We start from the raw sequence: 27,087 nt of genomic DNA on the forward strand, positions 1-27,087 counted from the left end.
ACACAGATGCGGGAGTTTTCAAATGATTTCACCTTTAAGATAACTATCGATTCCCCAGAGATGGATAAGAGATGAACTCGAAAATTCTAGCTTTCTTGCTTGCTGCCATTTGCTACACTTTCTCGCTTGCTGCCATTTGATTTTAATAGAAATCCTCAATGACTATACTATATATTGTAGCTGTATTTGTTACAAGGATTTAGACGGCAGAGCTGTATCTAATAAAATGGGGTCTGGGGTGCTTCGTATTCTAAAGATACTTAAAATGAAAACATCTGGATGATACGTTTTTAATGTACAATTGAGAAACCAAGGTTCCAGAGGGTAAGGGACCTCCCAAAGCTATACAGTGGCAGAATGGGGCTGGAGCCTGATTCCCCTAGTCCTAGGCTGGGTCTCTTGCTGTAGCATATCCATCCATTACTGTGAATCACTCCATTGGCATGGTTGAAACTATAGTTTAATTGGTTGGTATATAATGACTGTGAATATCACTGAACTGTATTTATTCCATAGGGATTCTTCACCCCATAAGTATATGGGAAACCATCTCAATGATACTTTATTTTTCTTGTTTTAGGAAGTCAGAGAAACAGTCTCATATATGTCTTGTGTTTGTCTCATATTTGTCTTATGTGACATCTGAGCTACCATCAATTTAGGATCTGGAGGGGATTCATAAATTAGATGTTAAGGTTCCTTTGAACAAACACAACTATGATAATTGGGCCCTTGCCATGTGACAGGGATTTTGCCAAATGGTTTATATGCAATGTCATGTTTAATGTTTATTAATGAATCCATAACTTTTTAAAATCCCATTTTAGAGTTGTAGAAACTGAGTCTCAAAAAGGTCAACTAACTTGCCCAAGATCACACAGCTAAAAACCAGGAGAACCTGGATTCAAATCCAGATTTCTCTTGTTCCACAACTCTAAACTGCTGAAAATGCTGACTGTACCAAATCATCGTCGTCTGGGTCATTAGTCTTGATGGAAAGATATAACCACAAGTGTCAGCAGGTCAGAACATAGAGCCACTTTCTAGTTCTTGAGGACAGGCACAATGAGTGCCCTTTTCCTCACAGCCTCCTCAGTGCACACTGACATGGTTTGGGTCTGTGTTCCCATTCAAATCTCACGTTCTGTTGTAATTCCCAATGTTGGAAAAAGGGCTTCGTGGGGGGTGATTGGATCATGGGAGTAGTTTCTCATGAATGGTTCAACACCATCCCCCTTGGTAGTTGCCTGGTGATAGTGAGTGAGTTCTCACCAGATACAGTTGTTTAGAAGTGTTTAGTACCTTACACTCTCTTTCTTTCTTCTGTTCCCTCCCTGTGAGATGCCTAGCTCCCACTTCACCCTCTCCCATGACTGTAAGTTTCCAGAGGCCTCTCAAGAAGCTGAGCAGATGCCTGCATTATGCTTCCTATACAGCCTGCAGAACCATGAGCCAATTAAACCTCTTTCCTTGATAAATTACCTAGTCTTGGGTATTTCCTTATAGCAATGCGAGAATGGACTCATACATACACTGTCAGGTATGACAGTGATCAAATGCTATTGCCTTTACAAATGCACAGTGAGAGCAGCTCGTGAACCTGGCCATGGCCACATCCCCACACCTCCTATGTTTTAGGGTCCTCCTTACTTTGTCTCAGACTTACATTGCCAGGGCATAGTCCCTTTAGGATTGCTTTTTAGTCTATAATATTCTAATGTATCAGACAGAATCCAGAGAAGTGACAACATACTGCCACACACTGAAGTGAGAATATTTCTTGCCAACGCGAATTATTTATGGTCCAACAGTTAACCAGTCACTCAACTTGAGGATTTTGGCACCGTAGGGCTGTTTTATTACCCTCAGCATAAAGACGCCTTGTACATAAACAACATTTACTATGACAGTCTGCTAGCTGGTTTGTTAAAGCCATGCTGTGTTGGGACAAGATTGTTATAACTGAAGCAGAAAGCACTGTGCTGCTTTTGTTCACCTCTGTATCAGCACGCCTGGCTCACCATAAGTGCTCCAATATGTTGGTTAAAACATTCACCAGTTACTTATGGAGAGCCTACTATGTGTCAGGTTATTCTCTAGACATTGGGGATACAAAGGAGAGAAAAGAGTTTCTGTTACTGTGAGGCTAACATTCTAATTGGAGGAAACAGACAATAAAGAAATAGATTAACACCAGTGCTTTGAATAAAAATAAAGCAGAGCAGGGAGGATTAGGAAGGTAAGAGCTGGCACTGTGGTCTAGGACAGCTTCTCTTGTTGGGCAACATGTGAGCAGATAGCTGAATGATGTGAGAGAATGGTGAGAAGAATATTCCAGAAAGAACACACAGTAAGAGCAAAGGGCCTCTGGCAGGTACATGCTCCATGTGTTTGAGGAACAGCTAGGAAGACAGTGTGCATTTGTAAAGTCAATAGTATTCAATTACTGCCCTATACCAGTCAGTGTGCACAGCGGAGGCTGTGAAGAAAAGGGCATGAGTAAGAAGGGGACAAGGGTAGAAGGCAAGGTAATAGAGTTAGTGGGGAGATTAGGGGAAATGGAGGGTAGAGGGAGTAGCCTGATTATACAGGGCTTCACAGGCCATGGTAAGGCCTTTGGATATTTATTGAACAGATGAATGGATGAATAAATAAATGAATGAGTGAATTACCAAATGGATAGAAAAGTACTAGTCCTGTGCCATGTGTTAGTACAAACAGAAGGAATCTTCTGCTTGTGGCCTTAGAACTAATCACAGCAGCCACCATTGACTGCATTCTTGCAATGTGCCAAGCTGTCTGCTAGGCATTTTGCAGATGTGATCTATTTTAATCCCCATAACTACCTAGTGAGGACATATGACCCTCTCCTATCTATGAGGACACGGAGGCACAGAGCGGTGAAGGACCTGCAGAAGGTCACAATGTGGTAAGTAATGGAGCCAGGGCACAAGCCCGGGTCTCCCTGAATGCAAGGTGTGTGTTCTAAGCTGCTTCTGCAATAGGGACCCCTGGGCAGGGAGGTCTGACTCAATAGGAAGAAAGAATTTTCAGAAGAGTAGAGCTATGTGGATATGAAATAGGCTGTCTAGAGAAGGAAGAAGCTCCTTTGGATGGAATGCATCCAAGTAGATCCTGGATATGGAAGTGGGGACTTCAACATCTGCTCAGGTGTGGGATAAGGTGATCTCTGAGACCTCAGCTAAATCAGAAAGTCTCTCAGAGTCAGTTTCTTCATCTGCATTTGAGCCATTCTTTCTGATGGCCTAGGAAGAAATTCCAGGTAAAATGTAGTATTTCCAATTTTTATACTTTATAAAGAAACCCTACGTAATCACAGGTGGATATTGGCCCTTAAACAATGTCTAGAATATGTAAATAATTATGAAATGTATAAATGAGTTATTGTTTATATATTTAAATTTGAAGTAACCTTTTTAAATTACAAAAATAATATATGGCCAGGTGTGGTGGCTCACGCCGGTAATCCCAGCACTTTGGGAGGCTGAGGCAGGAGGATCACAAAGCTAGGAGTTTAAAACCAGCCTGGACAACATGGTAAAACCCCATTTCTATGAAAAGTACAAAAATTAGCTGGGCGTGGTGGCCCATGCCTATAATCCCAGCTACTCGGGATGCTGAGGCAAGAGAATTGCTTGAACGCAGGAGGTGGATGTTGCAGTGAGCTAAGATCACACCACGGCACTCCAGCCTGGGCAACAGAGCAAGACTCTGTCCCAGAAAAAAAAAAAAAATGTGTGTATGTGTGTGTGTGTATATATATATATATATATTTTTTTTTTTCACCAAATGAATTTAAAGAGTAGAGAAATATAACAAAAATTAATCAACACCCCCCTCTCCAATACACACCATTTCTAATCCCTTGAAGTAACAAATATCAACCACTGGTTGTGTTTTCTTCTTCTTTTAAATTTAATGTAACATGGTCACCTTTCCATATCAGTAACTATATTTCTTTCATACATACACACACACATATATAATTTTATTATTTATTTAATTTTTAATTTTAATTCTTCTTTTTGAGACAGGGTCTTACACTGTCACCCAGACTGGAATGCAGGAATGTGATCATAGCTCACTGTAACACTGAACTTCTGGGCTCAAGTGATCCTTCCACCTCAGCCTCCCAAGTAGTTAGGATTATAGGTATGTGCCACTATATCTGGCTTTTTTTTTTTTTTTTTTTTTTGAGATAGAGTCTCACTCTGTTGCCCAGGCTGGAATGCAGTGGCACGATCTCAGCTCACTGCGATTTCCACCTCCTGAGTTCAAGCAATTCTCCTGCCTCAGCCTTCTGAGTAGCTGGGACTACAGGCATGTGCCACCACACCTAGCTAATTTTTTTGTATTTTTAGTAGAGACAGGGTTTCACCCTGTTGGCCAGGCTGGTCTCAAACTCCTGACCTCAGATAATCTGCCAGTCTTGGCCTCCCAAACTGTTGAGATTAAAGGCATGAGCCATTGCACCTGGCCAGTAACTAAGTTTCTAACATATTATTTTTAATAGTTACATAATATTCCAAGGTACAGATAGGAGGATTTATGTAACTATTCCCCAAATGATGGGCATTCATGCTGTTTCTGGTTATTTTATTACTATCAACAATGCTACAATATAAAGGAAATCCAGTGTCCATTAGCAGTCATTCCTCATTCCTTCCTCCCCCAGCCCTTGGCATCCACTAATCTTCTGTCTCTATGGATTTATTTATACTGGATATTACATATCAATTAAATTATACAATACATGTGTCATTTTGTGTCTGACTTTTTTCACTATCATAATGCTTTCAAGATCAAGTTGTAGCATGTATCACTCCTTCATTTCTTTTTATGTCTGAATAATATTCCATTGTATGGATAACATAAACTTTGTTGTTTTAGAATTGGAGTCTAGTTTTGTAAAAGGTGTGAGGTAGGGCTTTAATTTGGTAAAATCATAGACATTAAAGGGATATTTTATTTTTACTGTAGACATCAATGTTCACGAGGAAATTAAAATGAATTAGTATTCTCCAAATGCATTTATATTTCATCACCCACATTAACCAGAGACCTAAACACTTTCAACACATCCTGTAGTGACACTTGGCAGAGATAAAGCAGATATTACTTAAACAACGAATTACCAGCCTTTACCTTAGCCATCTAAGCAATCATACCGCTTCATGGGCCTCCTAATTGTTCCCCTCTGCCCTGGGCATTAGCAGGTTCATGAAGTGACATTTATTCAATTAATGTATTAGCATTATATGGCTCCTCTTAAAAGACACTTAAAAGATACAGCATTCTGTTTCAAACCCATGTGGGCTGGAAGTTCAGAAATAGCATTGGTATTCCAGTTAATCTGTTTTCTAAATGTTCATTCCAGAGAGGTGGAAACTTTTGACCTTGATGCTGATTATGATTAGCATAGCAATCACTCTTCTATAATTAAAAGGCAGACGAAAATTTTCTTTGGCTTATTAATTCCCTTATGAATCTTTTTTTTCAGCAATGAAGACAAAGCGTTTTGTGAGAGTCACTAGGGAATGTGGGTACACTTACCCCAAAGATAGAGACCAAGACATTCCTTAAAGAATACCACTTCCTCCTGGGTGGCTCTAGGGAATATCATGACACTGAAAGCTCAGTGTGTGTTCTCAGCTCCTTCCCCTCCTCTCCCCTCCCCTCCCCTCCTCTCCCCTTCCCTCCTCTTCCCTCCTCTCCCTCCTTTGGTCTAGCAATAATTTGCAACCACATAGCCCTCATAATTAGCCATCAGAGTGACATTCATTTTATCTACTGATTTCCTGACAGCTCAGAAAGTGGAGGCCAAGACCATTTTGCAGGAGAGGCAAGTGTGGGACCAGCCATTTCCAAGTTTTGCCTCTTATGGATCTGACTCTGCAGGCTCAGATTCCCAGGACCCCTGCACAACCCCAGACCTCTGCCTCTCCATGTAGAGCTTGAGTTACAGCTGTGAATAATGTTTTGGGTCACTATTTTAATAATGTCTATTATTTATCGATCACTTGATATGCACAGGCACTGTGCTAAGTGCTTTTCGTGCTTCATGTCATTTAATCCTCTCAATAGCATGAGGTGGGTATGATTACTGTTCCCAGTTTTTAGATGAGGAAACCATACCCTTGAGTGGCAAATAACTTGCCCAAGGTCATCCAACTAAGTGTGAGAAGTGGGGTCTGGGCACACTTTCTGACTCCAACAGCCCTGCTTTAAGCCAATACTGTTCTGTCTCCCCAAGTCTTCTTCATACTGCCACTTGCCTCTTCTGGAACCAAAGCCACCACTGACTTCAGACATGGCCCTTGTAGTAATGATGCAGTGGTGGCAATGACAGTGATAGCAAACACATGTGCCAGGCTCTCTGCTACATGCTTTACATATATGTAGTCCACTAATAATCCTAGGACGCAGGTCCTATTATGATTTCCATTTTGCACGTGAGAAAACTGAGGCACAGAGAAGCCTCACAGCCGGAAAGCAGCAGAGGCAGGTTGGAGCCGGGGCTGTTACTGACCTTTGCCACTGCAGTTGAGATGGCTCAGTGGTGCAATTTACTAAACTGGCTTTACAGTTCACTCCCAGGTAGAATGTGGGAATTCCTCTTGCATGACATCTTTCCAGATTGCTCCTCTGCTGTTCTTCATCTACACCTCTATTAAGATCATCTTTCAAGACTTCCCCACTCTGGGATATATATATTTTTTATAATAATGCTCTCAATGCTGGGGGCTCATTTCTGTGGCCCCCTCAATCATTAGTGTTGCAACTGGGTCTTTGAGTCCTGCTCTGCTCCACTGATGTACTGCAAGCTCCCTGCTGCTTTTTATGTGGAATCCTTAGCTCTATCGTGAACAATCACCCTGTGGATCATTGTCCAAATCTTTGCACAGAGTCTAAGGCAGCTCTCTCCACTGAGTGAGGCTGGGGGTGGAGGAGGGGGGAGGAGATGAGAGCAAGAGAATAAGAATGGGTTTCACAGTTGGAAGAGATGATAACTGAGGCGCAGACAAGGGATCTCCTTCATGGGGCAAAAGATCCACTACCATTTCCTACTAATGCTACCTTGATTTGGACAGAATTATGGACTTCTAAGAACAGATATGAGAAGTAAATTTGTTGACCTTGGGATACTGAATTTTATGATTATCCTTTTGATATATTTCCAACGTGACCTCAAATAGAAACTAAATGCAATTTGCATTGTGTCTTGCTTTAAAGTCACTACATACCCGCTGAGAGTAATAATGATAATGATGAAATTACAAAACGATATGTATTGATAACTTATTTGTGTGAGAGGCACTATGTTAAAAGCCTTGAATGTGTTAACTCTTTAATTCTAGGTAAGGAAGTGCTATTATTTCCCCCATCTGCATGTGGGTAAATCGAGAGATTAGATTAAGTGCCCCGGCTACACAGCTCAATGCAGAGCACACACCTTTATGCTGTTTGGTCTGCTGTCATCAAGAACTTCTAGAGACAGAGCTCCCTGCCATGATGATGAAGATGTTTTTAAAGCGATAATTGCCAACATCTATTTCTTTGTGTCCTGCAGGTGACAGAGTCTTTTATATACATCATCTAATTTGGTCCTTACAATCATTTTCTGAAGAAAGTACTGTTATCATTTCACTTTAAGGGTGTAGAAACTGAAACTTAGAACAGTTAAGATAGTTGCCCAAGGTCAAATAGCTGGTGAATGGTAGGGTCAGCACTGGAACCCAAGCTGTATCTGATTTCAAATCTAGTTTTTTAAGGATATGTTATTTTTTGCTCTTTCACAGTATAGCATTGAGAGAAAAAGAGATGGTTAATTTTCAATTAAAAAAAAATATCTTGTTAGGAGTCTAGATTAATGCCTTCTCCCCTATTACAACTTTATACCAAAGTCAATGCATAACTATAGCATTGACCTTGAGGGCTATTCAGACCTTCAATCCTATTGAGTAATATTATTTGGAAATCTAGAAATCTTGTACTTATTCAATTTTGCAGCTGGGCAGAGTGGCTCATGCCTGTAATCCCAGCACTTTGGGAGGCCGAGGCGGGCGGATCACCTGAGGTCAGGAGTTCAAGACCAGCCTGGCCAACATGGTGAAACCCCATTCTCTACTAAAAATACAATTTTGCCATTTGTGGAAAGCTTTCTGTTTTTCCTATCCTTCCTCTCAACGTACTTTTTGTCTGTGGACCATGTTTATCTCTATATCTAAGCATCTAATCCATTTTAGCTTTAACTCTTTACCCTTATTCCTTATCTCTAGGTCCAACCCAGCTCTCTCCCACAAGCTCCAAAACTCATTTTACCCATCTCCTGGGCACTGCTGATGCTCCATACTAGAGATTCATCCTGTCCGTGACCTGACAAATCAGGATCTTCCACTGACTTCCCAATTTCTGGTTATGACACACCTATTCCTAAACTAAAACTCCAGAATCTTCTTTGGTACTGCTTTCTTCTCTAAAATCTAAGTAATTCATTCACTTATTCACCTGTTTACTATGAGTGAAGCAGTAGAGTACAATTAATATTCATTCATTCATTCATTTATCCACTCATCAAATCTCACACCTCTGCTACTGGACCATGGATGCTAGGCTAGATCAAACAAAAGAGCACGTAGAGAGCTTTGCGTATTAGTATATAACAGAGGGTAGATGATAAGTGCACAAAGTAAGGCAGGTATGAGTTTTCAGAAAGGGAAGAGATTATTTTTAGCTGAAGAGCAGCTAGTGACCATTCTCATATTCCCTCCTTTTCTTCCCTGCCCACAGCCATCACCAGATCTCAAGCATAAAGATATAAAGAAAAGTTCATTGTCTCACTCTGAAATCCAGGCTATTCCCAATGGCTCAGCAATTTCACATCATCTAGCCTGAGTCATCTCAGCTTTAGATTTTAGTCTATGATCAACAGGAAGCTTCTGGAAAACTTTAATCAGAGAAGAGCATCATTATCTTAGTGAGGACTTTAAAACATTTGTTCTGGGAACTATATAGAGGAGTAAGAGTGGAAGCTGGAAGGGAGCCTATTGAGGTGGTTCAGTCAAGAGGCTGACATTATTTTCTATGATCCAGACTGGGTATTGGCAAATTATGATACATGGACCAAATTTGGCCCACAGCCTGTTTTGTAAATAAAGCTTTACTGGAACACAGCCATGCCTATTTGTTTACATATTGTCTATAGCTGCTTTCATACTATGACAGCAGAGTTGAATAGTTGGGTTGCAACAGAGACCATCTGGCCTGCAAGGCTTAAAATATTTCTTATTTGGCCCTTTATAGAAAAAGTTTGCCAACCCCTGTTCTAAACACATGACCTCCTTTCAAGTTTTAGAGGATAAAAAATGTTTTCGCACCTTGGGGAATAGCACATGATATTCTATCTGCCCGAAGCATCTATCCTCGCTTTTGCATTGAATCTTTCTTGGCCTTCAGGTCTCAGATTAAAGGCCAGACAAGTCTTTGGAACTGAAAAGATGCCCTCTGTTCAATCTTTCCACCCTGTTTGAATCCTTCATGGAACTTTTGTAATTGACTGTAGTTTTCAATTACGTATATATTTGTTTATTGTCTAATGGTAACTGCCATGTGGATGGGGGCCATGTTTGTTTTATTCATCACTGTATATCTAATAGTTAAGGTCCTTTAAAGATAAGGTGCTAAATAGATGCTCTGCTCAAAGAATTGAAAATTAATGAAATTACATGGTTGTTGGAAGACATTTAATGGATTTTATATATTTTTAAAATACAGAAACTTAAAAAAATTTCTTCATCAATAAAACAGGCACAGCAAATGGTTGACTGCTTCTCATAAACTTGTAAGTAGAAGATAGGCCGGGCGCAGTGGCTCATGCCTATAATCCTAACATTTTGGGAGGCCAAGGCGGGTGGATCGCCTGAGCTCAGGAGTTTGAGACCAGCCTAGGCAACACGGTGAAACCTCGTCTCTACTAAAACACAAAAATTAGCTGGGTGTGGCAGCGTGAACCTGTAATCCCAGCTACTTGGGAGGCTGAGATAGGAGAATCGCTTGAACTCGCGAGGTGGAGGTTGCAGTGAGCCAAGTTTGCACCATTGCGCTCCAGCCTGGGCAACAGTGTAAGACTCTATCTAAAAAAAAAAAAAAAAAAAAAAAAAAAGAAGAAGAAGAAAGAAACCCAAATAAAAAAATAAGCAAATTACCTGATCAGCTAAGTGCCTACCAAAGAGGACATCCAAATAGCCAATAAACACATGAAGAGTTGCTGCAACTTCATTTTTTATCATGGAAATGCAAATTAAAGCAATGCAAATTGTAAATTAAAACAATACAAATCCACTAGAAGGGCTGAAACTTAAAAGGCAGAACATGTCAAATATCAGCAAGCCCATGGAGAAACAAACTTTCTTACACTACTGGTGGGAGCATGAATCAGTGCAATTGCATTGGAAACTTTTAGCAGTATCCACTAAAGCTGAACTCCTTCCTCTGTTCTCTGAGACTCAGTAGAATTCCACACACGGGTTCACCCAAAGACCTACAGAGAATGTCAATAGTACTACTTGGAATAGCCCCAGACGAATACCCATGAATAGGATAAATACACTGTGATATATACGTACACACACACATTGGAATACTAAATCACAATGAACAATCTGTCACTCTACACAACAAAATGGATGAATCTTTCAAATGCAATATATAGAGAGAGACACCAGATACAAGATGAGTTCATTAATGTGTGTTTTTTAAAAAACAGGTAAAACATAATTGTGCTGTTAGAGGTCAGGGTAATGGTTATCTTTGGGTGAGGGAAGGAACTGAAAAGGGGTCCCAAAGTATGCTTATGGAGAACTGTTAATGTTGTCTTTCTTGATCTGGGTGCTGGTTGTACCAGTATGTTAAGTTGCTTTTTTTTTTTTTTTTTCCTGAGATGGAGTCAAGCTTGCTCTGTTGCCCAGGCTGGAGTGCGGTGGCGTCATCTTGGCTCACTGTACCTTCCGCCTCCCGGGCTCAAACAATTCTCCTGCCTCCACCTCCCGAGTAGCTGGGATTACAGGTACGCACCACCACACCTAGCTAATTTTTGTATTTGTAGTAGAGATAGGGTTTCACTATGTTGGCCAGGCTGGTCTTGAACTCCTGATCTCATGATCTGCTCTCCTCAGCCTCCCAAAGTGCTGCGATTACAGGCGTGAGCCACCATGCCTGGCCACCAGTATGTTAAGTTTTAAAAGATTTCTCCAAAGTGTATTTTGAATACATGTACTTTTCTCTGTATTAGACTTCAGTAGAAAATTAAACAGAAATTTTGAATGAATGAGTATTTTCTAGAGTCTCTAGTGTATTTGAGGCATAAGAAAGATAAAATATGCTTCCTGGAATATATACCCTTGGAGAAGGATATCTTTAAAAAAATATATAAGCCTGCTGCTCATCATAGAGAAGGACAGACCTTCATTGATCTGCACAATTATATTAGAACTAGACAAGCACATTTTGCATCATGGGCCATTAGTGGTTTATAGAACACATTAAGAGCAACATCCTTGAGCCTAGAGTGAAGATAAAGTAAAATATCAGTGATATTTTATAAGTTACAAAATACATTTCTTAAGAGTTCCAACGACATTCTCACACGTGACCTCGCTACAAGCTTTGTGGGCACAACAGTCTATCCACATAGTACAGATCAGGAAACTGAAGTCCAGGGAAGATTTGGTCACTAGAAATAGTGGCAGAGATGGGCTTCTAACCCTTGTCCCAGAGGTCTTTCAATATTCCAAGACTTCCTAGGTAATTTGTGTTTAAGAATACCCTTTTAATGAGGAAAACTTTCTGAAAACACTGCACAGAGTATAATAACCTTTTAATATCTATTAAGCATGTACATGAGGACCCAAAGTCACTGAATTTAGTGATGTTTCAAAATGAATTTATATTTTACTAATCATAGCTATACATATGTATTTGAAAAGTGGCCATGTAAATAAGTCATTACATATATGTGTGTATATGTATATATTCATTATGAGGGTAATTTTTAATCCAAATAGTCTAGTGGTCAAAACGCTAAGTGTTGGGGATCAGAGAGCATGGTTTGAGAATCTCTGCAGAGCCTGTGGCTTCTAGTCTTTCTTCAGGTTTCCGGCAGAGACTCCTAGAGTTTGGATGTCATATTCCAGCATTCCATGGGGAGCATCAGCAAATGGGTGGCAGCCTTGCCTACTGCTTATTAGCCACCTGACTTGGTACAGCAGAGAGCTGGCACTCCCATCTGCCTCCTGTTTGTGTTTCCTTCTGCAAACAGCACCATGTTTCACTTTAAATAACCCCATTCCCCTCCTCTCAGTTCAGATCATGTGGTAGGGCTGACCTCACTCTACCCCAAGGCCTGCTAATCGGAACATTCCATTCCCAAACGACAGGTGCAGTGGGCAAAAGAAGCAGACAGGACCAAGTAATGGTCAGTCTTGTGAATTTGGGTAAAATAATTGGGAAACAGAAGATGTTTTCCTTTGGGGGTTGTTAAACTGGTAGGACATAGCCTGGAGCTATAGGGGCCATCTAGGCAGTATCTGGGAAGAATCTACTAGGGAAACAGTACAGACCAAATAGAGTGCAGAGATAGTGGTGAGTGTGACAATATCATTGGAGCACCTGGATCCATCTGTGCCTGAAGCTGGTACTACCCTTGGACATTATAGTTATACAAGTTAATACATTCCCATTTTTCCTTAATGTAGTTGGATTTGTGCTTCTGGCTTTGCAACCAAATGAGCCCTGTTACTATACTTGAGCAGATAAACTTTTTCTGCTTTAATTTCCTTGACTATAGAAGGGCAGTAATGATGATATCATACTCAGAGTGATTATAAGGATCAGATGAGGTAATGAGTGCAAAAGTACCTGGTGAGTTATAAATTGGTAGAAAAATGCTTATTAATGCATGTTTTTGCCTTAATTATGAACCCACAAGAGAGGACATTACAGAAGAACAACAGCTACATAATAAAGGCCTTGCCTCTTCTTTCTTCCAGCATAAAGAGATTATAGCAAAGCCTAATAAGAGCTGAACATATGACTGTTCTTATAATTCCTTTTCTAATTCAGATCTGAAGTTTTGAAAGTTCAATGGATCATGTGGAAGGAAGATTAGATTAAGCTCTGGGCTACAAAATGAATTGCTGCAGGAAGAAGCAGTGGCTGCCTCTTTAAAGAGATTTTCTCATTCTACCTGAATATTGAAGATATTAAAATCTAGATTTGGGCAACTGTGAAGGGATTATAGCAGAACAATAATTTATTTAAATCTCAAGAAGCCACATGCCAGTTATCAGACAATATACGCATGTGTTAAATATTGATGTCAAATGATCAGAGTACAAGGTCATTACCCCCAGCTCCCAAGTCCAGTTTCTAAAGGGTCCACTAAGTGCCTGCCTCCCCAGTAGTAGAGAGAAGGGGATTATTTCCACATTTCCTGGGGAAAAGCCTGGTCACTCCCTAGAGGAGGCCATCCACTCAGAATTCTGAAGATGGATCTGAAGTCCCGACTCTGTGCTGATGACAAGTAATGATAAAGATGGTTTCTAGAGCACTCACTCAGGAAGACCAACGCCAAATTTGACCAGAGGTAAGCATGTACCGCTTTTTGGTTTTTTTTGTTTTTTTTTTTAAAGGAAATTATTTTATTTTCTTCTGATATTAATATTTGCTTGTCAAAAAAGACATCTCGAAAAGCATAGAGAAGAAAGAAAAAAGTAGTAACATATCTTCTATATATTTTATCTAAATCTATTATTAAAAAGAGTAAGAAAGTTCTATTTATTTTTTAAAAATTGGAATAATATCACATTTGGCATAAGTTGCCTAACCTGCTTTTGTTACTTACCAGTATGACATGTAGTTTTTTTTTTAATGTAATGAAAAAATTATTCAGTAATATAGGCCAATAGTTTCCTTTTTGCTATGTCATAATATCCATGCTAACAGATAGGAGCCTCCTCTTTAATTTTTAAAATTATTTTAATCAATGGGGCCAGATCTTATCTGTAGTTAAATAGATAGGCAAATCTTTAAGTTATTTCTCTCTCTCTCTCTCTATCTCTCTACCTATCTATTTCTGACACGGGATCTTGCTCTGTTGCCCAGGCTGGAGTGCAGTGGTGTGATCTTGGCTCACTGCAGCCTTGACCTCCCAAGTTCAAACAATCCTCCCACCTCAGCCCCTGAAAGCAGCTAGGACTGCAGGTGCATACCACCACACGTGGATAATTTTTATATTTTTTTGTAGAGATAGGCTTTCACCATGTTGCCCAAGCTGGTCTCAAACTCCTGAGGTCAAGTGATCTACCTGCCTCAACCTCCCAAAGTGCTGAGATTACAGGCGTGAGATACCACACCCAGCCCAAGATAAATATTTAAGTTAAAATTAAGATAAAGTTTAAATCTTGAAGCTAAAGTTTTATTTAAGAGACACTCCTAGAAGTGGTACTACCTTGTCACATGGAATTACAGATTATGGCATTTGATATGCACAACTAAATCATTCCCCTTGGGGCTGTACCAATTTTACTTCTATTGGCATTATAGGAGGGTACATGTTATCCCATATCCCTAACAATACTTTATATTGTCCTTCTTTAGAATTTGTTGGTAATCTCTTGACCCTGGCATTATCAAAAGGATGACCATATAGACTGGCAAGGAAAGCACTGGGGATGGAAGAGTTGGGTGCAGAAGAACCTCAGAGAGGAAGAATAGTGCACACAGTGCAGGAAGGAACAGTCCACTTGGACTTCTCTGGGTCCCTGGTCAAGGCCAGAATTCTATGATGTGACTGAACCTGATAATAAATATACACAGATTATCAAGAAAAATACAGGTACTAGTTAAAACCATGCAGAGAATCAAAATATTTTAATTTACCTAATATAAAATGTTCATACCCTGACTGATATCAGACCCTTAGAGACTAGTCCAAGATGTCTCAAAAAAACCGTCTTGTGAAGGAACGAACAAGAGACATTTTGGAACTGGTCCAGCTCCTGTGGGAAGCTTCCTCAGGCTGTCTCTATCATTCACTATAAATCTCCATGAGTATACTTGCCTCTGGATGGATGGGAAATCAATAAGGACAAGAACTTTAGGAACTAAGTGTGACATCTATTGTCATGGGGAATCTTGAACCAGCTCTCTAAGCCAAGAGCAAACACCTCCAATAGGCTGATTCGGCACAGTCTGCCCTTTGGCAGTTGCTGAGGATCTGGGAGGCCCAAGGTTTCTGAGCACTTTCCTTTCCAGAAGCACACCAGTGCTGAGCTAACCTCTGCACTTGCTTTCTGTTCTATATGGAATAGCAATTCCTGCTCTCTAGCCCTGATGTAAATGCTACCTCAAAGCCTTCCTCAATGCCTCTTCCCACTCAGTGCTACAGCTTCCTCTAGCTCCTTTAGGACACAATGCAAACCTTGGACTCCATCACTGCACTTGGCTCATTGTGTGGCTACTATGTGTGTGTGTGTTGGTCTTCCCTCTGGACTGAGAACGAGAGCAATGTGTGTGTCCTACTTATTTCTAGTATCTCTTGCATCTGATTTCATGCCTGCCACAAATTAACTGCAAAGTAAGGATGTATACAACTGAATAGAAAGACAGCAGTCACTCATAAATGTTGGGTGAATGTTGATTGAATCTTTATTTACCTCTATTTTATTTCTTTTCCTAGAGCATTCAAGGCATAACAAATGCATCAGCAAATGCCAAACAAGTCCAGGAGGTCCCGTGATTGTCCACATTCTATGGATGAAGAAAACAATGGGTGAAAAAAACAGGGATTCAGTGAGATTCTTTAACCTGCCTAAGGTCCTACAATTAAGGAACAAATATATATTTGCATAAATTTAATCCATTTCTCGTTTGCCCGGAGAAAAGTGCACTGACAGCAAGCTACGCTTTATAAATGGGAAATGGGTTAAGGAGTCCAAGTGCAGTTTTGTTACATGGATATATTGCCTAGTGGTGAAGTCTGGGATTTAGTGTAACCATCACCCAAATAATGTGCCTTGTACCCATTAAATAATTTTTTATCTCTCACCCTCCTCCCACCCACCCACCTTTCCACCCCTCCCTGTCTCCATTGTTAAACTTGGGCTGCTTAATTTCAAAGACTGTGCTCTTAAAAATGACATTATCCTGCTTCCAGGTCTCTGACTACATTAGGAGCCTAAAACCTTCATATCTGAAATCTATTCTAAAACTCATTTCAAAACTGAGTGAGGTAGAAATGCACACAGCAAACTCATCCATTTTTACAACTTCCCTGATGACAATGGGTTCTCTTTGATAACTTACAAACAAAACAAAAGAAAAACCTATCAGGGAAATTATAAATGAGATGAACCATCCCAACCTGCCACATCTCTTTACACTCTTTCTGGAGAGGGGTGGGAATTATAGGTTTAAATGGATGATAAATACATCATGTTTTGAATGAAAACAAAAGTATCAACAAATCCTTTGATCATTAAATCAGCATACATGAAATTAAAATAAATTAGACTTGGAAATGATAAAGTTATGATTAAACAAATGCTAATTCAATTAATATTGACAGTGTTCTAGGCTGAAGTCAAAGGGAAGCTGGTCCCTGCTCCCTCCTCAGTGTTCCCTGGCAGAAGGTAAGGCCACCTCGAACAGAGTGACATTTGGGATGGGAACAGAAGGAGACAGATGTCTTCAGGTGACATGTGCCAAGACTGCCAAGTAGGCACCGACTGCCCTGGTACCCTTGCTATCGATGATGGACAGCCACACCTGCCCTGCTCAGAAACTCAGTGTTCTTATAGCCCCCTGAAGCCACCACATAGACTTTCTCACCCACCACCCCACTGTAGTGTCCAGGGCCAGACCTGAGCTTCCTGCATGGGCAGACCCTCCCTCTTATTGCAATCAAGGCCCTTTTCAATGCCTCCTTCACAAGAGAACTCCCTAGTCCTTCTGTCTGGAAGAGGATGCCCCCTCTTCCGAATCCGCAGCGTATTCAGTGTGTCTCACCCCATGCCTCTTTCAGTACCTCTGTATCTACCCAGCTGTCACTTACTAAGCTGTGTGCCCAGAAACCAGTAAGTGCTTACCATCTTCTCTAGTTATTGTCCATTTCATCATTTGAATCCCAGCTCAGTTATACTCCTTGGGGAAACTTTCTATAATCTCATGATCGGGTGAAATCCCTTCTTGAGGCACCACTTCTATCTTGTCCTCCCTTTTAAGGAATTTTTCATTATTTGCAAGTTTACTTGTATTTTAGAAATCATTTGATCATCATTTTCCCTCACAGGAGTGTGACCTTCATGAAGGTAGAACTGTGGCTATTTTTACACACTGTTAAACTCCAGACTCTAGCACAGTAGTCAGAATGTGATAGACTTAAACCTTGTTGAATGAATAAATGAGATTAATCAAGACAGTGTATTTAAAGCATCCTGTAAAATATCTTAACAGTAAACACTCAGTAATAGTTGTGACATTACTTTACTATTATTATTAATATTTCCAGTAGAGACCAGGAAACATATACGTAAGGGGTCAAAAATTCATGTCCCCTGACTAATTGCCTTTTTCTTCCCTTCTTTTTCTCCCTTTTCCATGGTTTTGTCCTGGCCTACAATAAACTCAAACTATGCAAAATAAGCTTCTCCATATTCAAGATTTCATAAGAAAGTAAGTCTAAAGGTGTCATAGACACCTGAGCAACCATTAAATAAGTAAGACATTATTGTGATTTTTCTCAGGTGCAAATCAGATAGCACTGGATACGCCCGGGTTAAGCTCCAAGATGGCTTTGGCACCGGACAATCTGTACAGAAGCACATGGCTTGAGCCTCAAGTCAGCTTTCATCTCCCAGACTCTCCTCAGTCTTTTCCCTAAGAGACTATTCATGGGCTAAATGATTAAGGCTAAGATGGATGTCCTGAGGCTCAGCAGGGGGAGCAAGGGGAGCAGCGGCAGCGGCAGGGAGGTCACCCTACTAGACCCTAGGTCTTCTTTCAAGACAGTCACATGTCATAGGCAATTAGATTGGGTGCTCAGAACTGGGAGTGCAATTCAATTGTCTATGAAAACAGAGCCCAATTGAGTTGCCCTGCTGGTTCCATGGGAAGCTTCATCACCCCAGGAGGAGTGACCCAGGACCCTTCCTTTACTTTTGACTGCTTTCAGCAATCCATTTGTTCTGGGACACTTGCCATCTGAAGACAAGCAAATATGCAGTGAATGCCACTACCCAGCCACTGGGATAGTTAACATTGATTAACTTTTATTGGCTGGAATGGGCAGTACATCTCACACAGCAGTAACAAGCAGAAGAGTCAGTCCATCCCTGATTCAGAGGATGGTATTAGTGTGACACCCCCGACCCCCTCCTCCTTCTTGCTCATGATGAGGTCCACTGGATGAACACCAGATGAAGGGCCAGTTGCTACATAAAATCAAAATCCTAAAACCACCTTGGGATGGATAAAACACTTGGGGCATCCAGAAACCTCTCTTCTTACCCATTTGGAAACACCTAGAAACACCTGGAAACCTAGGGCTGACTATTATGACCAGCAAGTAAAATAGTAAATAATCTCCTGCTCTGTGCCTGATTCAATAGAAGGAATAAGGACAGACATGCTTCCCCAAACACAAATAACTCACATGTACAACGTTCCTGTTGACTTGAGCCCTTGATCTGAAGCACAGACTAATTGCTTTCAATCCATTTTTCTAGCCTCAGGATCCCCTGCCTCTGTCACTTTTTAAACACAGTTTCATGCCAGAGTCCAATGTCGTGCTGAATATAAAGATTGAGCTGTCCGATTAAAAAGATATGTTCTTGACCTCCTATCTCATCCTTATACCAGCCTCTGAGATTCCTCTTTGCAATATAAGGGGTCCTCAAAGGCTAGTTTGAAAACCATTGCATTGAATTGCCTTCTTAGGAATCTCTAAGCCTATACCACCAATGTGAGAACCCAGTCTTGTTCTTAATGGAGAATATGGGGCCTCAGGCCTTATTCTCAGTCAGTTCTATTGCACACATTTTTTGTAGAATCAGGGCTTTTGATGATTCAACCCCCAGGCTCAATGGCTGGCCACCCCTGGACAAGGGTGTCTGCTAAAATGGGGTTAAGGCTGAAGTCTCACACCTCCTCTGTCTGCCAAGTCATGGATCTTGTCGCAGGGCTTCCTGCAACTAAAGGCAGAGACACATTTTCTTAATGTGCCCGACGACACACAGCTGTGGCTCCAGCTCACACTTTGAGTTTTTTTTTCGTTGTTGTTGTTTGTTTTTCGCTATATGTATTCAGGAACATAGCTCCTTGATAAAGAACGAGGAAGCTCAAACACAGCAGAAAGTGGTGATGGCAGGGGGAATAGGTAGGAAGAAGCATTGAATGAGGGACTCAAGTCAGATTTGAGTCAAGGATCAAGTTTCAAAGTGTAGAAAACTTCTCCATGAAACACGAGTTGTTCTTGTTATTTTTTAAACAAATATTTGATGGGCTCATTTTGTACACATACCTGGCACAGTATTACATAAGGGTTTTACATAAGTGGACGGAGAAATGAGTTAATCTGAATAAGAAGATAGGTTCATTTGAAGAGCCTGGCTCAGTGGAGTTGCAATTTCTTTCTCTGAGGTCTGCCACCTCCCAGGCCACCAGGAGGGCTTGTCGGGGCCTGCATGAAGGCTGCCAAGTGTGCAACTGGACAAGCCCTGTGCGCCCAGGTGACCTCCTGTCTCCTCAGCTACACGCTCAGGAGCAGCGCTGCTCGCTCACAAGGCAGGGCAGGACCCCGACTCGGCTCCAGGGAATTAACAGGCAGAGGTGACAAAATGATCCCCAGTGTTTTAATTATTATTTAATTATGCTCCATGTCATTACCTCAGCAACAACTCTTACAGGGCCTGTCGTGCTGCCAGGGGGAAAGCAAGAGGGGGAATTAAAAGATTTCTCTTCCCACTGTCTGCAGCCGCATTCGCATTTCAGGTTTGCAAAGCTTTCTAATCAGTCCAGTTGGGCATGAAAAGGCAGAACGTCCTTTCCTCAAAAGCCCATTGGAGCAGAGGCAGGAAGAGAAAGGGGACTTTGAATGTGATAAGTCAAAGAAAAATTCAATCCTGGCCTTTCAAATTCTCTTGGGCTCAAGATTTCTTTTCTTTCCTCCAGCATCTGCCGCTTCTCCCTGAAGTTAGAAGAAAATGCCTCTTGGGGGCTGATTCTATGCCATGCAGCAGCCCTGGAAGCTTCTTTCTCAGGGAGTCTACATACCCAGCAGCAGCACCCTGAGAGAGCAGAGGGCCACATCTTCTGGAAATTAACGCTAAATTTGAGGGATGTGAAAAGGGAAGAGTCTTCGAATTCTTCTAGCCAATGATTTACAATTCTATCATGTCTGAAACATCTCATCCAGCCTCCGCTTCTCAGGGTGGGTGAAGGGCTCACAACCTTCCATGGTAGCCCACACACTGCTCAGTCCATGTTTTCCACAGCAGGCTCTTTTAATTTCAACAATCCATTTACTAAACAATTGCTTCAGAAGTAGGTTTGAATCCTAGCTGTGTCGCTTGCTAGTTGTGTGATCAGCAAGTAGGTTAATTTCTCTGAACCTCAATTTTCTCATCTATAAAACAGGGATTAATAATGGTACTTATCTCTTTGGGTTTTTATGAAGTAAGATAATATGATTTAAGATCTTGATATAGGGCTTTGTGACATGTTAAACATGTTTCATTATATACCATATATGATATATAGGATGTAATATACTATATATTATAGGATATAACATACTATATATTATGGGCTGCAATATACCATATATTATGGGAAATTGTATGCCAAATGTTATATAATAGTGGCCTATTCACTGTGGATGAAGCATTCTAGAAGGTCTGCTAGACCATCTTCTTTGGAGTCCACAGGGACCATGTCTCCTTTTTTCCTGTTTACCTCTGTATTTCTAGAGCATAACATGAGGAATAGCACACAGTAGGTCCTCAGTAAATAGTCATTGAAAAATATGAATAAACAATTTGGGAGATGTAATGGACCATGGAAAATACAGTGATAGAGGGAAGCCCAGAGTGCTGTGGGAAGAAAGAGGAGGAACCGTACTTCTAACCACCCCTAATTGACAGCTAAATTAAGTCCCTGCCTGCCACCTGTAACAACCCAAAGTATCAGGTCTAAGGCCTCTTCCAATATCCCTCAAGGCATTCCTTACAGCAAGCTTGTCCAACCTGCAGCCCACAGGCCGCATGCAGCCCCAGGGCAACTTTGAATGTGGCCCAACACAAATTTGTAAACTTTCTTAAAACATGATGAGATTCTTCTTGCAATTTTTTTTTAGCTCATCAGCTATCATTAATACTAGTGTATTTTATGTGTGGCTCAAAACAATTCTTCTTCCAATATGGCCTAGGGGAGCCAAAAGATTGGACACCCCTGCCTCACAGGATACAAGGGTTTTTTTCCCCTCCCCTTCCTTAGCCACATTCATTACTCCCCTCTCATCTCCTAAGAAAAGCAGTGTCCCTACGACTGTGCTATTTAGAACTGGACAAAATATTCCCACTGTGGCCTGACCAGCACTATTTCCTGCGGACTCATTGGCTACAACCAATGACGCCAATAGTTCCATGGGTTCTCAGTGCCAACCCTATTCTTTGAGTCTACACGCAGCTTCTTTCTCTTTCACATTTGGTCAAGATATTTATGTGTAAACAGCAATTTAAATTAAACTGAACTAGCTTCATTGTATTTATTGATGTCAGGGACCACTGGGTAACTTGGGTTGCCCTGCCATTTCACAAAATTGGAGCTGGGATGGCCAGTAGAGTGCTTCCATGAAACTGCAAGACTGAAGCATCAGTTCTTCATGAGCTAAAAGAAATTCCACCCCAGTCATGGCATTTTGGTTTACGTGTGGACCTTGAGACATCATTATATAATGGCTGAGTGGTTCAGAGATGTCTTTCTCCACATGCAGGCCAGATATCATCATTATCACATGAGATGTTTCCAGGTGGGGCTCATGTTCCTGTTCTAAAATGTTCACAGTTGAGTATTTCTTCTGATGTGTATGAGGTAAACCATAACCAGTATTTCAAACTCATATTTTACACAGATATTATGGCTATTTACTCATATTAAAGTTTAAAGATAAGTCAACTTAAAGAAAGTACTGAGTACACAGAAGCACAGGTGGTACACAGATAGAACAGAACTCCAGGGTCAGTCTGGGCAAACCAGAAAAGGCAATCACAGCTCTCTCCCCAGGACCTGGGAGGCCTGATCTCATGGCTGTGATTGCACCAAGCCTTAGTTCCTTTATCTGTAAAATGGGAGTTGATCATTTTCAATCAGCCGCCAGCTGCAGATGGCTTGTGAGGATAAAGGGAAATAATATGAGCAGTCCCTGCCACTTACTCATTGTATTTATTAAATTTTAGCTTGCAGTTAAATTCTTGATACACTTTATCCTGTCAATCCTTATGGCAATCTTATGTGGTAGATGCAATAAATCTCATTTTATAGAGGAGGAAACTGAGACTCAGGAAGAGATGAAGCAACTTGACCAAGTCACATAGATAAGAGGAAAAGCCAGGATCTATACCTGTGTCTCCCAATTCTCAAATCCATGCCCTTCACCACTCCTGGGGTGTATATAAGTGTGAGCTCTGCAGAGTCTGTTGAAGTGAACAGCATGAATGATATGGAAAATGAGCTGCATGAAGGTGGGGGCTTGGCTGCTCTGTTCATTGTTGTGCTCCCCAGAGCACTTGGGACAGCTCCTAACACACTGTGGATGCTCAGTAAATGTGTACATGAGAGATAGAAAAGAAGGCGAACAAGGGAAGGGAAAAATCCAAAAGAAAGGAAGAGAAGGAAGGTAGGATGGATGGATGGGAGGAAGGAAGGGAGAAAACAGTCTTTGGCAAGATGAAAGTTTGTGGGTTCTACCTATGAAAACAAAAGGTGAGAGAACCAGACTCACTGCTTGGAGGTCAGGAGCTGCCATCATTGCTGAAGAATAAACAAGAGAACCTCTTTTAACCACTGACAGGTTAGTTCATCTGTACACCGGCTTGTTCTGTGCTAGAGTAGCTAAACCATCAAGAGTGTCCGATGGCAGAATTAGAAGAAAGGGATGCAAAGAACAGTAAATTTTCACTGATAGAAAATCATCAGAGAAGATCGATAATAATGCATATTTGTCCAATTCTCTTTGAAAACAATTTTGACACCAAAATAATATATACATCAGTATATCTAAGCTTACCTTCTAATATTATAGAATCAAAAGTTGGGAAGTATCATTGAAAAATAATCTTGTTCTAAGCAAAAACTGAAAAAAGAAACATATAAAGATTAAAGATTTCTGTATAACAAAATATGTCATGAAGTTAAAAAAATAATAAAAGTGAGAAAAAATTATATAAGCTCTTCAAAAGACAAAGGACAGCATTAATATGCAGGATATATATAGTGTTCTCATGAATCAATAAGGTATAGACAAATGAAGTATTCAAAATCCTGAAGAGAATTTAAACAGATTTGCATAGAAAAGAATGCAAAAGTCCAGTAAATATTTGAAGAGCTCTCAAGCTCTCTAGAAGTTGGGAAATTGTAAATTAAAACAAGATTAGCAAAAAATGTTTGAAACATTGATAATGGTCTATTGGTTATTATGGCCTTTGAATATACAGTTGGTAAGAGCATAAATGGATGGAGCTTTCATAAAAGTTAATTTAGCAGTATTCGTCAAAGTTAAAAGTGGACAGGGCTTTTGACTCAGCAGTCCTTTTTCTTGGGCTCTTATCTTTGGAAACACTTGTACAGGTGGATAAAAATGGGATCCTACGGGCATTCATAGCAGCATTATAATAGTGAAAAACTGGAACCAGCTTAAATACTTATCATTTAGAAGAATGCTTGAATGAATCGTGGTACATTCATTCTATGAAGTCTGTTCAAAAGAATGAAGTGGACCTATACACACTGAAATAAAGATCTCCAAGATACACTATTGGTGGGAAAAAAAGCAGGTTACAGAATAGCACATATAATATGATGCCATTTATGTTAAAAATAAGATACCTATGTAATATCTAAATATGTGGTATACGTGCACAGAAAAGGGCTTGGAAATATGTACCCCAAAATAATGACAGAGATTACCTCTGGGGAACAGAATTGGAGCAGGAAAAGTTGAAGGAAAACTTTCATGGCTTGCTTTATATGTTTATGCATGGCCAGAATCAGAATATATTCATGTATTACTAATATACATTTTAAAAATAGCAAAAAAAGAAAGAATTTCAATTTCTCTGAGCCCTTCTGAACCTACATCATCCCCTAAACTGAGATGTGTTTGTGGATTTTTTGCCTTTTATTTAATTGCTTTTTTACTCTATCACAAGCTAACACCTGGATGCCCCTCACACACATTCAGATGCCTACACACGCTAACACAATTCACTTGGCATCACAGAATCTTGGAAACAGCAAAGGCTGTGGGGATGATGTAACCCATTTCTCTCCTTTTAGAGATAATGCAGTGGAGAGTTTCAATGACTTGCTTATGGTCTCACAGCAAAAGAACCGACAGGGTAGGAACGAGGAGCTGGCTCTTTGGCTCCAAGTCCAAGTTCTTCCCATGGTACTCCATGGCAGGGGAAAGTCCATTGCAGGATGAGACCCCAGAGGCTTCTAGTGGTCTCACCAACTGCCTTTCACCTGCACCAGTGCTGCCCACTACCATCCACTGCGCAGGTGGAGTCTGAGGCTGCTGGGAGCAGAGACTTTTCCCAATGCATCATGATTCCCACAACACCTGTGCTAAGTCACTCTGAGCAGCTGTGGAAATCCTGCCCGTGTTCAACAGCCCTTGAAGTTTCTCATTTTTGTCTTAAAGTGAGTGAAATGTGGCAGCAAAGCTACTCATTACAGGACCAGGGACACGGTTCTAGACTCTTCTCAAGTCCATATGCTGCAAAGATTTTAAGGACTCCCTTCACGTCTCCAACTTGTTCTTTTTTTTTTTTTGAGACAGGGTCTCACTCTGTCACCCAGGCTGGAGTGCAGTGGCACGATCCCCACTTATTGAAGCCTCCATCTCCTGAGTTCAAGTGATCCTCCTGTCCCAGCCTCTTGAGTAGCTGGGACTATAGACACATGCCACTGCATCCGGCTAATGTTTTTCGTTTTTGTTTTTAGTAGAGACGGGGTCTTGCTGTGTTGCCTAAGCTGGTCTCTAACTCCTAAACTCAAGTGATCCTCCTTCCTCAGCTTCCCAGAGTGCTGGGATTGCAGGCCTGAGCCACTGTGCCTGCCTCCACTTTGTTCTTAAATGCATTATTTTTGCATAATCAAGGTGTTCAACACACATGCTTTGTAGTTACTGAACTTGATTTAAGCTGTTTTTCTTTTTGAGGTGACTTAGCAGTAATGCATGCTGCAGATGAGCTTTTATGTCTGTCTCATAGTAACTCCACTTTAAGTGTACCTCTTTCAGTGAAACACATTCACTCCTAAAGAGCATGGAAACTTCATCTTTTTAGCTTGAATTGTATTTTTTTAATTTATGTATTTGTTTGCTTCGAAACAGGATCTTGCTGTGTTGCCCAGGCAGAAGTGCAGTGGCACAGTCCAAGTTTACTGCAGCCTCAAACTCCTTGCTCAAGGAATCCTCCTGCCATCGTCTCCCAAAGCTCTGGGAGTACAGGTGTGATCCACTGTGTCTGGTCATGAATTGGATTTTATTTTATTTTAATTAATTAATTAATTATTTTTTGAGACAGAGTCTTGCTCTGTTGCCCAGGCTGGAGTGCAATGGTGCCATCTTAGCTCACTGCAACCTCTGCCTCCCAGGTTTAAGCGATTCTCCTGCCTCAGCCTCCTAAGTAGCTGGGATTACAGGCACTTGCCACCATGCCCAGGTAATTTTTGTATCTTCAGTAGAGACAGGGTTTCACCATGTTGGTCAGGCTGGTCTCGAACTCCTGACCTCAGGTGATCCACCCCCTGCCCCAGCCTCCCAAAGTGCTGAGATTACAGGCGTAAGCCACCACGCCCAGTCAGATTTTAAATGCTCTGATAGAATACTTGATTTAGAAGGATCTTCTTATGAGTAATGTGAATACTTGATTTAGAAGGATCTTCTGAGTAATGTTTTAAATGCAATCAATCGGCTATTAAATATACACTGTCCCATATGGTACCCACTAGCCACAGGTGCCCATAGAGTGCTTAAGTGCAGCTTATCCCAACTGAGATGTTTTAGAATAAAATATGCACCAAAAAGTTTTCAAAATATGTCATTAATATTTTTTATGATGATAACACGTTGAATAATGATATTTTGGATAAACTAGATAAAATATATTACTAAAATTAATTTTCAGTTTGTTTTCATCCTGTTTAGTGTAGCTACTAGAATATTTAAAATGTTACATGTAGTTTGCCACATATTTGGACAGCACTGAAAATAATTCGTTTTATAACCTTGGATTTTTCTCATGCCAATTTTCTTAAGGGGAAAATTCTCAGAACATAGCCATAACTTGCAACTGTGAATAAAAGGTGGGGTTTAAAAGGGATCACTTAATTTAACATTTGATCAGTTGAGTGTTTAATATATTCTGGATGCAGTACTCAATGGATTGACTCTTGACCCTAAAGAGTTCACAGTCAAGAAGAGGAATTACACCATCATGCATATAATTAATTAAAAATGTCAGTCTTCTTCACTGTCCCCAAACCTGCAAAATAATAGAACTCTTCAAATGTCTAAAAATCTATTCTAGGTAAAAGCATTCTAAAACATCAAGTTCAGATCACAGATGTCTGTGTGATACCTAGAAGGTGCACAGGAATTGCCATGTAATGCATAGTCTCCCAAATCAAAAACAATAATAAAGTCACAAAACATTCTTCTAAAATTGTGTTTGCATAACTTTTTTAAGGAGAGGAAGAAGTCACTCTTTTTTATTGTCATGTGACTTG

The sequence above is a fragment of the Theropithecus gelada genome, chromosome 2 (genome assembly GCF_003255815.1).
Source record: "Theropithecus gelada isolate Dixy chromosome 2, Tgel_1.0, whole genome shotgun sequence".
NCBI lineage: Eukaryota > Metazoa > Chordata > Mammalia > Primates > Cercopithecidae > Theropithecus > Theropithecus gelada.